Source organism: Triturus cristatus, chromosome 4_2 (genome assembly GCF_964204655.1).
Source record: "Triturus cristatus chromosome 4_2, aTriCri1.1, whole genome shotgun sequence".
NCBI classification, from domain to species: domain Eukaryota; kingdom Metazoa; phylum Chordata; class Amphibia; order Caudata; family Salamandridae; genus Triturus; species Triturus cristatus.
Genome location: NC_140586.1, coordinates 806060426 through 806072904, shown reverse-complemented (window position 1 = coordinate 806072904; position 12479 = coordinate 806060426).

Here is a 12479-nt window from a genome sequence, read left to right as displayed (position 1 = left end):
GAATTGCATATTGATTTTCAGTGTTGTGTATCAAGCAATAGTTGTATATATCAACTTGATATTTAATTAACAGATTAAAAATGTTGCGATTCAGTGGGATACGCCAGCGCATAGTGCACATTCCAAGTTTACGGCATAGAAAAGTTGCAGATCTCTGTTGTCTGATAGCGGTCACTCGCTCCAAGAGAAGTCCATAATTTATAATTCAGAATTATTTTTAAAGTGTTTTGTTTGACCCGTGGATGTATTGTCACCACTGCCCCTCATCTCACACTTGTGCAGCAAAATTTCTTAGTACATTCCTTTCAGAGGCATTTTGCTCGTCCCACTACAGGCGCCGCAAAGTCTCACTGTCAAATTATGTGGACTATGGGGATGGCCACCTCACTGTTCAGACCTCTGAACTTTGGAAATACCTGTCCACCCCCACCATATGGAATGTCTGTTTACCCTCCCCTTCTTCAGGAAAGACCTAAAAAAGAGAATTTTTGGAAAATAATAGGGATACAGCGCCACCTCAAATAGTATGGGACGCAATGAAGGCAGGTATCAGGGGGGAAACTTTAAGTTACTCTCTTAGACGGAGTAAACAGGAAAAAGAAATTATGGAGAAGAAGACAAACTTAGTAGCAAAACTAGAGGATGAGCTGGTAAGAAGCATAAGAGGGAAGGAAGATGTGACAAAAGCAACGCAAAAATTAGCTTTAGCCAAAGCAGCAGTGGGTGAAGTATATGCTGCAAAGGCAGCTGGTAAATACTTAGCTAGAAGAGAAGAGCAACATGAATATAGCGAACAGGTAGGACGAATCCTGGCGATAAAAACCCTGCAGGCAGCTACTCAGGGGCAGATAACAGAAATGATTACTGAGGCAGGAGGACTAGTAAAAACACCAAAGGAAATCTGCTCTGTATTTCAGAACTTCTATAAGAAACTGTATACTAAGGATCATGGAGAACCAGAAGCAATAGAAATCGAGGGATATTTAGAATCCTCCTCTCTAGATAACCTTACAGAAGAAGACAAGAACTCTCTGGAAATCAATTTCACCCCGGAAGAAATACAAAGAGCTTTCATGGATCTCCCGTCAGGAAAAGCAGTCGGACCTGACCTAATACCATTAGAATTTTATAAGAATTTTTTTTCAATTCTAAAAGCAGACATTAATAATCTAATGGGGTTAATACAAAATGGGGCTGCCCCTCCTGGGTCTTGGGGAGAAGCTTCAATGGTGGTGTTTTTAAAAAAGAATAAAAACTCTATGGATCCCGGATCATACAGACCAATCAGCTTAATGAATAGTGACACTAAGGCCTATTCTAAAATTCTGGCAAACAGGTTGAGTACGATAATTGGGAAGATAGTAACACCCTGGCAACATGGGTTCATACCGGGGAGGGGGACAGCTGATCATATTAGAAGGGTATTTACGTTGTTGGACGGTACGACGGCCTCACGAGACCCTATGTCCTTAATATTGCTTGACGCTGAAAAAGCATTTGATAGGGTCTCGTGGGATTTCTTATGGGCAACATTGAATAAATACAACTTTGGGCAAGTCTGTATAGGAGCATTAAAAGCCCTGTATAAAAGTTCAAGCATTAGATTGAGAGTAGGGGGGGAACTGAGTGAAGTAATAAAAATTGAGCGTGGGACCAGGCAAGGATGCCCATGTTCCCCTCTACTTTTTGCTTGTTATATAGATCCATTTATTAGACATATAGAAAAAAATAAAAATATCACCCCAATTGTGTTGAATGGATATGAGACCAAAATCTTGGGATATGCAGACGACTTAGCAATTACATCATCAACACCAGCTATAGCAATAGGAGAAATTGAGAAGGAGGCTAAGAAATATGGATTATTGTCAGGATACAAATTGAACCAAGGGAAAACACAAATAGTCTTAAATCAATTTGCAAGAATTAATGATGATAGAGTTATAGAGTCTGCGGTCTACTTAGGGGTTATTATAACATCCGATCTAACTAAGGCAGTGGAGAAAAATTTGACCCCATTAATTAAAAAGGCAAAACTAGATTTAGATAGGATTGACAATCTACATCTAACAATTATAGGGCGATGTAATGTTATAAAGATGTTGTTTCTGCCCAAGATTTTGTATCTATTCCGCACAATTCCTTTATTATTTGTCAATAATTGGTTCAAGGAAATAGAGGGGATGTGTAATCGATTTATTTGGGCAAAAGGTAGAACTCGAAGAGCTATAAAGAGGCTGGCATTCCCTAAAGAACAGGGGGGGCTCGCAGTTCCTGACTTTAAGGCATATTATTTTGCTTCAGTCCTTCAGTATTGTAAAGGACTTCTCGGTGGGAATACGAAAGATATTTGGAAGAGTAGCGTGGGTATTCCGGACATTTACGATCTTTTGGTTTTGGATTCTAACAAGGGACTTCTTACATATAAAGAACAAAATTACTACAAAAGAACGAAGTTCAAGGTTTTGGGGGCGGCCATTTCACTATGGTCAATTATTAAGAAGAAAATTAAATTAGGAAGAATGAATTTTTATACCCCTTTATACTTGAATGAACTCCTTCCAGATGTATTTCATGATGAAGTTATGAGGCGATGGGATAAACTTGGGGTTGGTATGATAGGAGATATTATGGACCAGTCAGGATTAATAACATTTGAAAGGGCACAGCAATTATATAAATTGGATCGGAGAGATTTTTTCAAATACTTACAGATAAGATCAGTACTGCAGAGAAAACAAGCAGGCTATTGTAAGGTTACTAGGATAGACCTGATGGAACTTGTTCGAGCTGAGAAGGGATGCTCAATTTCTCAACTCTATGGTGCATTATGCCAATATAAGGAGGATGATAGAGAAAAGGTTTTTGAAAAATGGAGAACTAAACTTAATTTAGTTGGGAACGAGGGGGAAAAATCACTCAGACTTGGAAACACTGTTCTAAAAGTCGCAAATTTACAGGCACAATATTACAAAACTCTGCATGAATTATATTATACTCCGTATAGAATTGCCCGTTGGGGGGGTACGAGTGGGATCTCTTGTCCTAGATGTCAGAGTTTGGAGGCAGACACGATACATATGTTTGCAACCTGCCCTAATCTAGATCCCTTTAAACAAGCTATAGAAAACTTCTTTAAAGACGAATTGGGGATCTTTATTAATTTAACTAATGAGATCATGGTTCTTGGTGTGGTAAAGGAAGGGCAGGACATACTCCATCAAGAATTTCTGTTTATCGCAATGACGTTGAGCCGGCTTTGTATTACAACGGCATGGAAAGATTCCAACCCTCCTTCATTCCAACAATGGCTTACAAAACTATTGGCTATTTACAATCTAGAGAAAGCTCTATACAAAAAAAAAAGGTGGGAATACAAGGCAGTTTGGGAAACGGATCTGGGCCCCACTTGAAAAATGGAAACTTAAAACAGATGGCTAAACTAAAAAAAAAGGGGGTAGACATATACTCATACAGACATGGTGTTAGATGGGAATATGGAAACTGCTCGATAATTAATTATATACATCTCTGATTCTATGTCTCCTTCTCAAGATCTTTCACCATGTTTTTCTTTTTCTTTTCATATATACAAATGATATATTGTATTTTTATATATACTTTAAGAGATTAAAACCTAAACCGAAGGAATTTTGCTGTATCAGATATTTATGTTAAAGTAAATTTATGTATATATTTTGTTTTGATGATGTTCAATAAAAAAAAAAAAAGGAAAGACCTAAAAACCTTACCATTCATCAAGCATCCTTCTAAGCGGGCCGTGTCGTCCTCCTCCAATGGCAAATGATTTGCAGTTAGAGATGGTTAAACTGGCATTGTGGTTCTACAAAGAATTTAACTTGCCATGACATAACATTAAAGCTTTTAATAGCCATTGTGCTTAGGGTTTTATGTAGCATCACTGCCCAGGGCGACCCACAATAAAACGATACATTAATTGACTTGAGGTATTTAGAATCGGTGGACTGAGAACCAGTCATTTAGTCCATAGCACGTGCCGTGAAACTACAAGCATATCTGATTAATAATATGGACAGGAATTGCATTCATGTTAAGATCTCTTTATATGGTCTGTTCTGATCTCCTGCCTGTGATGCCCATTCCACAGGCCATTGGATCCACCTCTGACCTTCACATGTTGCTCTGGTAGTTCAAAGCTAATAAAAGAAGGCGCTGTACACTCCCCTTCTCCCATCTTCATTCAAGTAAGGGCCATGTTCCTATAATTCGAATACCGCTGGATGGTAATTGTGACATGACCTTTGATAAAACCTGATGCTGGTGGATTCAGACACTGGGAGGGGATGAGCCTGGCGGACCCAGAGACTCTAAGACACAAACACTTTTGGGGAGAGGAGTTGGCCTAATGGCTAGGGCGGTCAACCTCAAATCTGGGGAACTGGGTTCAAGTCTCGGCAATGACGCTGAACATCCTGTGATTCTGGGCAAATCACTTAATCTCCCCATGCCTAACCAAAATGAATGTTTGTCCTCATGTAACATAACTGGTGCTATGTAAAGCGCTCTGATACCCGATTCGGGTCAATTTTGCGCTTTATAAAACTCTAAATGTAAGCACTGGGAAACCTGGCACTCAGAGACATGGGCATTGCCAATAGAAGATACAAGCACTGAAAGACATGGACACTGGAAGACCTGGGCACTCCTCAGCTATTGGGAGACTGAGTATTAGTTCATATACTGAATAGGCACAGCTGTGGTTGTAGTTCAGAAGGCCTGTCATGCCCATTGAGCCATAGTTTTTAAAATACACATAAGATTTTCTGAACATCATTTTGGATCTCACATTCAGTCCCGTGGAAGACCTTCTCATTGGACAGGACAAAGAGGCTCTATACACAAGCTTTCCACAAGAAGAAACATTGGCAGTCCTACAGGAGATTCCTTCTGAACAACAATGGGAATATATGACACCTCGCCACTTCATTCCAGAATGTGCCGGACTAGCACTCACATGCAATTTCTTTCAATTGTATGGCACTTTATATCTCTAGGTGCACAGAACATTGTTGAGGAGCACTTTTGCCCCCAGCATAGCCGGATTGCCTATTCACACCTTTGAGTCAAAACGTGTTTGATACCAACAGTCTGGTCAAAACACAGAGGCGTACCTGAAAAAGATGCACCAATGATGTTTTTATTGTATGGCTGGCACAATCAGTGGAGCTGAAGGTTTCATGACTTGGATTAATACCCAGAATACATGCCGTAGCTTCACCCTATCGGTGACCATGAGTTCATATTCCTGGATGTCACAATCTTCTGTGACAATGAGCATCTAGTGACAGGTACTTATCACCAACCCACAGACAGAAGCATCTTACTAAGATTTGTCGGGTTCCACGTGCTCTGCCTTAGAGGAAACCTACCATTTGGCCAATGTCTACGTTTATGCAGAAATTGTAGCAGGATATCTGATTTCAAAATTCAAGCAGAACAACTCAGTAACAAGTTTGTTGTAAAAATATCCCATGGCCACCATCAACAAGACGATGAAAAGGGCTAGGAACAACAACAGGGAAGCAATACTGACCACACACTCTAACCCAGAGACACGTAGACTGATGTGTGGCCCGGCCTACCGTACAATATCAATGGAAGTCAGTAAGGTAAACAACAAGAACTGGCATATCTTGAACTCTGGGAGCTTGAGCCTAACAAATCCTGTTTCACGTGAGCATCAGAGGTAGATTAGTTAAAAGTAAAAAAGCATTGTTTTGAAAACATTTCCGAAAAGTCTTTCAAGGTTTTAAAGTTTGTTGCAGCGCATGCAGCTGGTTGGACCGTGGCAATGATTTTAGAGTGTGTCCGCCATGCTCAGGAGAGGAGAGAGAGCCAGGCCTGCTAGCTTCCTCAGGTCCAGCTGTGATGTTTTAGTGTGGGTAAAAGAAGCGGCATAACATAAATAACATAATACAAACACCTGTGATTTAACTGCCTGGATAACGTGAATCCATAAAGCACCGCAAGTTGAAGGTCAGGCTGGTTTGACACACAAGTGTGTCAAACCAGCCTGATCTTGCTGTCACCCACTAAACTGTCAATAACATGTTGATACCTGGGGGTGGGGGCATTTATAGTTTAGCGGAGAGGATAGTCCATAGCAAACATGATGGAGTACCCCGTGCGCTAGAATGATGGCACCATTTAGGATCGGGAGGACGGTCAGCTTTCTGTCGGTGGAAAGCTTCCTCCGATGGCCCAAGGGAGTATGGGCCATTGGAGGAAGGTCATTACACCGCCTGCCCTCATTCTGGTGGACATTATGATTTTTTTTGCCTACGGTGGACAGAAAATAAACAAATAATGACCCCACTCCCAAGGAATTAAACGCCCTTGGTATAGAGGTTACAATTTTTTTTGTTTTATAGCAACCCATTCCTACTCTGTAATTTAGTTTTTACAAAACAAAACATTTGTTAAAATGTGGAGGCCAGGCATCACCTACGGTGGCCATCCACCAAGTTTTTTGTACCTTGACAGGAACCACCCTGATGGCAGTTCCTGTCAAGGTAAAGAGATCACCGTTGGGCCAGAGGTGACCCCTAAATTTGGTAGACAGAAGTCCATCAGGATGACGGACGTAATGTTCTCCGCCACATTCACAAATAGAGTACCGTCTGCAAACGGGCAAGTGATCGCGAAGACGCCTCTTCAGGAAATGCTTCACAGGAGCCCACGGTCACTCGGGATGGGGAAGGCCTCTGATTTTCGCTGCAAAACCTGCTGGAAGCTTGGGCCACAAATGGTCCAAAGCACAAGTTCGTTGAACGTCGTGAAGGGATTGCACTTGACAATAGTGCACGGTCCCCGGGTATTGCTGTTCCTCGTCACTCGTGTGGTCCACTCGCCACAGCTCTGCTGGGGACTCACAATGGCCGTCGAGAAGTCAGGAAATCCACTTCCGGGGCAGGAGGGACTTCGACGGGAGCGGGAAAGTTTGCAACCGTTGATTTTGGTGCCTGCCAAGCAGGGGAGTCACTCCTTGACTCCAAGGGAGATTCTTCTGTCTTCCAAAGGTAGTGGAACGTCAAAGGGCCAGGATTCTTCTTTGTAGAGCGTCGTCCAGGATTATCTGATTTGCAATGGCAAAGTTTTCTATCTTATAGTGAAGATAGGGGAGGGACTAGCTCTAGGACCACTCCTCTAAGAGGGTCAGGGTAGGGGGTGGTTACACCCACTTCCCTTTGTCCAGTTTCGCGCCAGAGCAGGGACAGGTAGCCCCTGAACCGGTATGAGCTGGCATATGCACAGAGGAGCCTACTGCTCAGACCTTAGGCTGGACCTTAGGCTGGAGTGCAACTCAAGTCTTCGACAATGTTTTATATCCGCCTTTGGTGTTTCTATTGCATAGAATCGTCCTTGACCTCCAGTAAAGTATTAATTTGCTCTTTAAATGTTTTATTGTCACCTGGCAAAAGTAAGATCCCGTTGGGCTCCTTTTAAGCATACAAATTCCTATTACTGCCATACAAACACATTGGTACCACATGTACACTATACGATTCACCAACACTGAATAGAAACCAAAACAATATAATATAAAAAGTATCATATATTTTTTATTCTTATAAAAGATCCAATTCGAATTCAATAGATAAAACCACTAGTAAAAAAGCGATTTACAGAGCAATGAATATAACGTCAATACACTTTAGATATTAACATTGATTAAAAACATAGTTAAACACAACCTGGGAGAATGTAGAAAATATACAGGAACATCACACATATGGCAAATCAAGTAAGTATAAGTACTCCACAAACATATATATTCAAGTTGATAATACTGGTTCCACAATTGATTTACTCCTAATCAAACCAGATGGTGATTTGGATGTACTTTTAAAGCCAATCGACACGTTTCGGTGGGATTGGTAGATAAACCACCTTCTTCAGGCTTATAGATACCAGAAGCGATCTGCCAACACAATCTACGAAAAACATTGTATGGAAAATTATTTTACAATTGATTCTTATCAATGCACATGAAATATATTACATATCAGCTTCTATTTAACCAATGTTAAGATGTAAATGACAAGAACAAAATAATTCATAACTGCATGAACAAAATAAACTTATTTATATAACAATTTTGGTTCCATTCTAGTGCCTAGGTGAAAATATTAGATTAACCAACTCATTCCACATCCATACCTTCACATACTCATTATTGTAACTCAAGGTTACTACCCACCTGAAAGGTGATGCGACAAAATTGGATAAGGGGATCTATCTCCTCTCAATGTGGCTGCTAAATTAACTAATACCATACACTGTCAATCAAAGGTAGAGGCGTATTCGTCTTCCCAAAATACATAAATATTAACAATGAAGGGGGAATATAAGAATACAAAAATATTCCCTCCTAGTTCTGTGATCATGACCAAAATATGACATCAGGGCTCTACCTTATTTAGACGTTCTTTTCAAGTTGACCTGAAATAGATGATGGATTCGTATGAAGAATAAGCGGATCAGACTTCTCTAAATACCCAGCATATATTGACGCTGATATGAGGAGAAAATGAAAGATTTATATATATATATGTCTATATATATATATATATATATATTTCTTCTCTTCTTTCAAATACCTATGTAATAAAAATAATTCCTAATAGGCACTATACCTTGATTCAAAATCGATGATGCAAGGCCACTGGAGCTGTGGCGCATGCAAGATAGTACACTTCTTGTTTACTCTCTGCTTCTTGAATACTGTATGTCCAGCGTCAGCAATATCTGATCACAGAGCCTATGTGCACAAACGAAAGTACTGTTTATTAGCTGCACTCTTTTTCAGTTGGGACCAGAGTATTTTTAAAAAAAAGTTGAGAATTGTCACCTGGACCAAAAGCTACAAAGTCACTTCCTTTAACCTGGCTCCAGGGGCATGGGTCTGTTTTCCTGTGATGTCATCATCAGACCTAAGGTGGCAGGATGTCATTTCCGTCATGTCATCATCATTATGCTAATTGGTGGTTTTGAAACCTGAAAAGTTATCTTGTTTTGGTCACAGAATGCTGGCAAGTGTGTAGCTGAATCATTTGTGCTCCCGTTGTCAACCATGGAAGAGGGAAAAATTGGACCACTTGGTATTCGCACTCGAGGGTGTGTCCTGCGCATTGCTGCACCCACTGAGCTACTTTTCGGAATCTCCGCTTCCCTTCCATTTCTCATGTGGCATTGGGTCCATGCCGCCCTCGCTGCATCATTATGCTTTGGAAACAAATAGAGCAATTAATCTGTTTCATAATGGCCGCTTTCAATTCTTTAGCACTTGGAAAATATTCAAACCTTGTTTTTCAAAGGATCAGGAAAGGGCTGCAGGGGGAGTCTGTGAATAATATCCCTGCTCGTGGACTTACTGTGCCAGGAAAGCTTAGCTGAACCCACAGCAAAACAGAGCTGTGGCGCGCCTAATGAGGTACATTTTTATGAAAATTATCGTTGCGACAGTTCCTTCCCAGAGCCCTTTTTTGCCAGACAGTTACTTGTTTGTTTTTCTGTGCTTTTGTTTGGTTATAATGAAGTGACGCAGTTGCAAACAGCTCTCTCCTGCAGGAGGAAACTCGGGATGAATGTGCACTGAAGGGCCGCACAACAAAGGCAGGCCTGTCCCCGGCTAATTGGGCAGGGAGCTTCAATGGCGTCTCTCATGGGACAAGGGTGCAGGGAATGCTGAGTACACACGGGACGCCCTCGACTCCCCTCCGGAAATGTACTTTCTTGCATTCTTTTCATTGTCTGGTGTTTTTTTGTATTTTCTCTTGACGTTCACGTCTCCTAAAGTAAGTCATTTGCAAGTTTAGGATGTGCCAAGGGTCGGCCTTGCTGTGTAGGGCCTTGTGCACTGATGTGCAGAACAATATGCATTTGATCCGTCCACGTGCCCTCGCTGACGCTGTATCCTTTGCCACCCGTGCAGTATGCACATGCCCCCTGTCCCGGGGGCCCCCAGAACGCCTACACATTCCTACTTCAGGCTGCCCACTTACACAAAGATTTGTGCCCAGAGAAGTCGCTCAGCTGGACTTAAGCCTGGCGTTCGCTTCTGGTTTCACCCTGGCTGACCCGGCTTCCCGGCTCCGCAACCTCATGCATAATCCCATTTCACAGTCACTTGGGAAAAGGTCTATGCTGCTTTGCTTGAGAACTATTACAGTCTGTGTTCATATCATTTCATGTTGATCTTACTCATCCACGTGGTGCTTCACCCTAATTTGATACAGAAAAAAAACATAAAGGAAGCATTGGCAAAGCCAATAAACCTGCTGGTGGCTGCAGTCCTACTAGCTTTGCCAATGCTTTTTTAAAGTGGAAATGTTTTGGGCAAACTTTATTACTAATGCTTTTAAAGATGGCTGCCCTTGTGAGCAGTGACATTTGCACATACTGGCAGCCATCACATATGTGCATGCATGGGCGGCCATATTGAAATGGTTTAGAAAGCTATTTTGCAAGACTGCGGCTGCTAACAGTGTGCGTACAGGATGGACACACTGCAAGTGGTTGCTAGGACTCTGTAACAGTGTCTTGAGAGCTGCAGGACCATTATACAAGGAAACAAAAAAAACATTTGAAAAAGGAAAAAATAATTCTTAAATTAGTATCTTTCACTGGGTCAGTAGTCCCTGTCACTGAAGGGGATTACTTTGTGCTGATGTGTTTATTGTGCACAACCAGCATGCTGCCTTTCACAGTGAGCTAATCTAATGGTTGGAGTGGGCTGACTGCACTTCAAGCTGTATGCGGAGGTGGGTGGAAGCAAAATGTGATTGGCACTTCTGCAGACCAATGAATAGAGGGCTGAGTGGAATATGTATATGTACGTATGTCTTTAGGAAGTATTTGTTTGGAACAAAAGGTGTTAGTCAATGCCAGATGTAAAAACAAATGACATAAAGACAAGTTATCACTAAAAATCCAAATACATGGTCTCACAAAAGCCGTAACAGTCAGCTAGCATAAAGGTTATGGATTAATTTTCCTATTCCAGAGGGGACTAGAGAACAAAATCCTGCTGTCATCAGACTGTCACTGAGCTTTCACTGTGACTGCTGAGTCATATGCTTCTAGGTGTGTGGCATTGAATTGTATTGTAATTGCATTTATATAGCGCTTGCTACCCCTGATGAGGCGTCAAAGTACTTTTTCGTCGAGTAGCACGCAACTCCGGAACCCAAGGAGGATTAATGTTGAATTAGTATAGTGAAATATGAAAGTAATTTGAGTGGTGGATAGGTTAGTCAGTTATTGGGATTCAGAAGGATAGCGGAGGGACAGAAGAGTAAAAAGGTTTGCATTTATATGGCACTTGTTACCCCAGTTGGTGTGTTGAAGTGCTTTTTTGGTGAGTAACACGCTACTCCGGAACCCATTAAAGGATTAGTGTTGGTTTAGTATTCTGAAATATGAAAGTAATTTGAGTGGTGGATGATATGTTACTCGTTTTTTTGGATTGAGAAGGATAGCAGAAGGACAGAAGAAGGACAGAGATTTGCATATATATATATATATAGCGCTGTTACCCCTGATGGGGTGTTGAAGCGCCTTTTCGGCGAGTAGCACACTACTCCGGAACCCATAAAGGATTAGTGGTGAATTAGTATAGTGAAATATGAAAGTAAATTGAGTGGTGTATATGTCAGATATTTGGATTGAGAAGGATAGCGGAGTGATAGAAGATGGAAAAAGGGTTGCATTTATATAGTGCCTGCTACCCCTAATGAGGTGTTGAAGCGCTTTTTTCGGCGAGTAGCATGCTACTCAGAACCCATAAAGGATTAGTGGTGAATAAGTATAGTGACATATGAAATTTGATAAGTGGACATGTTAGTCTGTTATTTTGATAGAAAAGGATGGTGGAGTGGGAAGGAAGATGGCGGACTACAGCCTCATAGGGTTCCCAGCTCCCGCACGGTCTGACTGACTGATACTATGCCGTAATTAAGACGCTTATCTTTAAGGAGTAACCGAGGGTAATTCGCACCCCTATAGCGATTCCTTGGATCCTGCTTTGTGTACCGTTGATGCTCATATTCAGCTGTAGACTTTGGCAGGCTTCGAGGAAAGCCTGGTGGAGAGTCTAGTATTCCCACTGCTCCTGCTCATCCGGGGTCTATTGGTCGTGCCTGGATATGGCGCCGCCGAAGAATGCATTGAAAGCAACTCGGGCTGCTCGCCTTGCGGGGTTATAGCCTTCTCTACATCCTGAAGGCAACACGGAGAACGGGACCAAAGCTGCATTTGTTAAAAACAGCAAGACTGCAGCGCGGCTTCTAGAGGCAGGTAAGGTGGCAGAGCTAAAAGTGGAGGGTGAGCTCCGCACCGTGACTGCTGATACCATCGCACTTGCCTCGCTACTTTGTAGCCCTAGTACAAAAGAAAAAGACACGGGCACTGTGTGGAGTAAGGTGCTGGTGAATACT